The 5,085-nt window shown below is 45.4% G+C and overlaps 1 protein-coding gene across 1 annotated transcript in view; it reads left to right on the forward strand.

The window, feature by feature from the left end:
- DDHD1 (DDHD domain containing 1) overlaps positions 1-5,085 on the forward strand; it is a gene marked incomplete at its 3' end in the record, with an annotated part of 41,791 nt that overhangs the window by 13,958 nt on the left and 22,748 nt on the right. The window lies entirely within an intron of this gene.

Genomic DNA, 5,085 nt, shown 5'->3' on the forward strand with positions numbered 1-5,085 from the left:
GCTGGAAAGCAAAATGTGATCAAAAAGCTGTGAAATCCCTTCACTGAGTCTCTTGGGAAGAGCATTTTGCTGAAGGCTGTTGGGAATGATGCTTCCCAGAGCTTTGGYTGCTCCTTTCCTGGGAATATTCCAGACCAGGTTGTGGCCCTGCTTCAGTCAGTGCCATCCTTGCTTGTGCCAAGGTTTGGAACTTCATGGTCCTTAAACCCCTTCCAACCCARCCCAACCCAATCTGTGGTTTTCTGCACCTGAAATGAAGGTTTTGAATCTCAGAAAAATGACMAAGTCCTGCTGATRGATTTGTGGGGGAGGAGGTGGYGTTAAGGAATCMCTCATTAGCTGCAAGAGGAGGCTGAGAAGGTGTTAATTACAGACCTGGATTGCACAATAGGTGTGTYCCAAACAGCTCCACGTTCCACCAGAGCTGAAAAAACCCTCGTGAGGAGGGCTGGCATCACTGGTTTGTGGTGGCAGCTTTGTCACCCTCCCTTTGMCACTGTAGGTCACAGCTYKKKSCMMYTYTGTCATCAGCCTCTCATGTCCCCTYRGCTCRCTGTTCCACTCCAGAGTCCTCTGGAGTGGCAGGGTAAAGCTCTTGATGTCACCTGGGTGTCATTTGTCACCTCACAGCGCCAACCTGCTGGTCCCCACCCCATTCTCCTGCCACTCCCTGCTCTGTTATTCACATTTTTTAAGAGCCAGAAGTCCACAGCCCTTGGTTCTACATTATTCACTAAAATAAATGTTAAAACTTCCATTTTTTAGGCTGGAATTATACTGGCAGTGCAGATAACCTCAATAGGAGCTGCTGTTTTAACAGTGACCAGAAATAAAAGTTGGAATCATTAWTTTTTTCTGCTTCATCTTTCTCCCTCTTCCTTTTTCCATAGATGCAGGGGTTATGTGGGTGGATTAACTTCAGCTCAGGTCACAGAGATGTTCATTCCATAAGTCCTGCTCTAATTGGCAGCCCAGCACATGAAATATTTTCTCAAAAAGGCAAACAAGACTTTATGTGCTTCGGTAAATCTCACTTACATCCTCAAGAAATACCAGACAGCATTGCACAGCCTTTTAAAATGCTAATTATTGGCATAAATTGTGCATTCTGTACGAAATTTGCAAATTAAGGCATCATTTTAGATTGAAGCGTCTTTTTTTTTTCCTTTTTTTTTTTAAATAACAACTTTAAACTTATCAGTGAGGAGCATCCCATATGTTCCAGGGAGGGATTTCAGAAGGAACGTCTGCCAAGCTCTCACGAGCCTTCCTGGCACTTTTTGTTAGCACCTTCATCCATGGCTTTTGTGTGATGTTTGAGGAGGTTTTTTACTTTTTTTCTTTTCCATTAGGGACGCAGTGATGCCTTTTGTAAAATAAGATGATTAAGGAAAGGTATTTTTTGACTTTCCACACTTTAAAGTAGAAATTAAGGAGAGATTATGTCAATGGGTTTTTTTTTTCTTTGCCTTTTAAATGCACGTTCTTTAGTAGGAAACCTGTGGCTGGACCCCACCAGAGCTCATTGGAAATGTTCTGCCCTCGGGTCACCCCCTTGAGGAGAAGCTGCTGCATCATTAGGCAGATCCTGCTGGAAAACAGAGCCCTTGTCCAGAGAAATTCCAAATTATCCCCACTAATTCCATGAAGAGCTGCAGCTCAGGCTCCTYATTAACATGGTTGCAGGGTTTCCTGGAAAAAAATTCATTTTAGGGATGCTCGGATGAGCAGGTCCGTGGTGATGTGACATCATTTTGCTTCTTGCCCGTGTGGTTAAACACATTTATTATCTAAATGTAGCACGGCAGCTGGTGCAGCAAGCTGCTCCTGTCAGCTCTGAAATTCCCTGGGAGCTTTTTGGGAAGGGACAATCCCTCCCCCAGGCTGGAGAAGGGATTCGGCTGCCCCAGCCTGAGCAGGGAACAAGCTCTGAGCTGTGTTGGTGCCACAGGGATGGTTATTTAAGGGAGAGGACTTYGTGTTTCTGCCTGATATAAATGGAGATTTTAGGGCAGAATGTGCTCTGTGGAGGGGGTTTTGTTTGCCATCAGGTGCAGAATTCTGGAATTCCTTGGTTTGGGGTAAGGTACAGCATCAGCTCTAAAATAAATCACTTTAGGATGCCTTTTTGCTGTTCACACTCACATATTGTTATTTGGAATAGCAATATTGTGTATTTTTTTCACAGAAGCTGGTCTCTGGTTTTGTTGAATTTGTGGGTGAATGGGAGGGAGAGCTGTTGTTGCACACATCCAGGAAAATTCAGAATCATGGAATGGTTTGGGTTGGAAGGAGCCTTAAAGTTCACCTCATCCCATGGGCTGGGACATCTCCCACTGTCCCAGGGTGCTCCAAGACCTGTCCAACCTGCCCTTGGACAATTCCAGGGATCCAGGGGCATCCTCAGCTTCTCTGGGCACCCTGTGCCAGGGCCTCCCCACCCTCACAGCCAGGAATTCCTCCCCAATATCCCATGTAATCCCTGCCCTATGGCAGGGGGAATCCATTCCCTGTCTCCTGTCCCTCCAGGCTCTTGGAGTCCCTTTCCAGTTCTCCTGTAGGTTCCCTTCAAGCTTCTCTTCCCATCTCCCCCAGCCTTTCCTCACAGGAGAGGTGCTCCATCCCTCTGATCATGTTTGTTCCTTCCTCTGGACATTTAGGAATGTTTTTATCCACGTTTCTGACCTCCTTTTTGAGGCTCCTGTGGTTTTACCTGGCACAGGTAAAGGTCAGAGCTTTGGGCTGAGCCCAATTCCCTCAGCTCCTGAATGAGGAAAGTCTCTCTCCTGAGTTTTTCCACCCCAGCTGTGATGTTGAGTCATTTCTGGGCTGCTCTCACCCCAAAACTGGGCTCTGCCTCTGTCTAAATCTCCTGTCTGCATTCAAAAATCACATTTTTGTCTGTGCTGCTGSTCGTGGCACAGAAATCGCTGTCTGCACAGACACCAGCGCCTTGGCCTGATCACCAATTACATTTTTATTGCAGCTCCCATTAGAAAGCATTTTAATTGTGGATTATCATTAGGATAATTACTGTGGAATAGCTATTTTGGTACATTTCCATTGATATGCAAGCCCGTGCAGAGCCTCTCAGAATCCTTTCACTGCATAAATATGTGCTGCTGGAATCTCAAATGAAGATTTTCTTGTAAAATCTTTCCTGTAATTTTAGCTCTTCAGACATTTGGTAGCTTTATRTTCCATTTCAATGCCTGCCTCGCATTAAATACATATTTGATGCTCATTTTGCATCCCTTGATGCAGTTATTAATTCCCAATTAAGCATCCAGACAGTAAATACTGGCTTACAGGTTTCAACTTGAGCTCATCTTGCAAGAAAAGTTCAGCCCAGGAGGTAAAAGGTGATATTTAGGGCATGAAATACTTTTGTAACAGCTTGTTCAGTGTGTATTTATTACCTGACACGTGGCTGGGTGTTGGGCAGGAGCTGGAATGGGATTTGGGCAGGAGCTGGAATGGGATTTGGGCAGGAGTTGGAATAGGATTTGGGTGGATCCCCAGGGTTGTTCCCATTCCCAGCTTTCCCAACCCTTGTTTCTGCCCTTTCCCTGCCCAYACCATCATATTTGTGTGATTTCCCTGTGAACTGGATCACTCCAGTTGGTCTGAAATGTGGGATTTTCTCTGGATGATGGGAGGTGGCAGCAGGGACAGGGAATGGCTGCAGTGGTCTGTGCCAAAATCCCAGAATCACAAAATCACAGAATCCCAGAATCACAAAATCACAGAATCACAAAATCACAGAATGACAGAAACACAGAATCACAGAATCCCAGAATCACAAAATCCCAGAATCACCAGGGTTAGGAGAGACCTTCAAGATCTTCAAGTCCTCCTCAACTAAGCCACAGCACCAAGTGGCATCCAATCTTTTTTTAAACTCATCCAGGGATGGTGACTCCACCACCTCCCCAGGCAGCCCACTCCAATGCTTTGTAACTTTTTCCTAATATCAAATTTCCTAATATTTCCCTGAGGTCCCAGCCTTCCTGCCCTTGGGAAAGCAGTGCTGGGAGGGAAACTGGAGCCCCTGGATCTGCCAGGGTTGTCCCAGGATCCTGTGATCCACCACAGAAACAGCTTCAGTTCCTCTGATTGTGCCAAATCCTGTCATTCCTCCAAAGGATGGAGTGTAAACCCCATGGTGCTCCCTTTGCACCCCAAAATTTCTATTTCTGCTCCTAAATGAAATGAGTCTGAGTGTCAGGGAGCCTGGAGCTGGCGTCTCTCAGCAGCTGCCCTCCTGTTGCCTCTGTCTGCAGCAGATCTCCCATTTTTTATTTTCATTGCTGCTGTTTTCACTCCAGCTCAGCAAATTCAGCCAGCCCAGAGTTTCCCCAGTAACTCATGGTGTTATTTTCTCAGACAGGTAGTGAGTGAATTCCAGGGAGGTGGGAGCAGTTGGGGGGATGATTTAGAATTTGATTTATCAGTTCTGCGACCAAAATCTGGGAATGAATCCACGTGGCTTTGCAGGGAATTGGGAGAGTTGAGGTTTTTTTTCTGGGAATATCCCAATGTCCTGTCTTTAGTGATGGCTTTAAACTGGCAGAGRGCAGGTTTAGRTRAAATATTCAGAAGAAATTCCTCACTGTGAGGATGGTGAGGTGCTGAAACTGAGGAAGAAGTTTCCCAGTTGGCTGCCCCATCCCTRGAATGTTCCAGACCAGGTTGGACAGGGCTTGGARCACCCTGGGACAGGGAAAAGTGTCCCTGGATGAGCTTTAARGTCCCTTCCAACCCAAACCATYGAAGAATTCCATTATTTTATGATTTTATGAAAGAATTTGGCAGGTTTAAGGCTTAAAGACCATTCCCTGTTTCTTGCTCATTGAGCATTTGACTAAAGAGAGTCTGGAAACAAAAYTTGGAATTAAAATGAGTGGTTTCTTCAGGCTTTCAGGCATTTTGCTCTGTGACCATCAGCATCATTCTGTAAAATTTGGGAGTAGCTGAAGCTCAGTTTGAAGCTCCCCAGTTTTTAATGCAATATTTGTAAATCCTACAGAACGGTTAAACATGAGGTTATCATGAGAGTAACAAAACAAGAGCAGCATGAGATAA

This window comes from Malurus melanocephalus, unplaced genomic scaffold (genome assembly GCF_030028575.1).
Source record: "Malurus melanocephalus ecotype Western Australia unplaced genomic scaffold, MMel_1.1 scaffold_484, whole genome shotgun sequence".
Lineage (NCBI taxonomy): Eukaryota > Metazoa > Chordata > Aves > Passeriformes > Maluridae > Malurus > Malurus melanocephalus.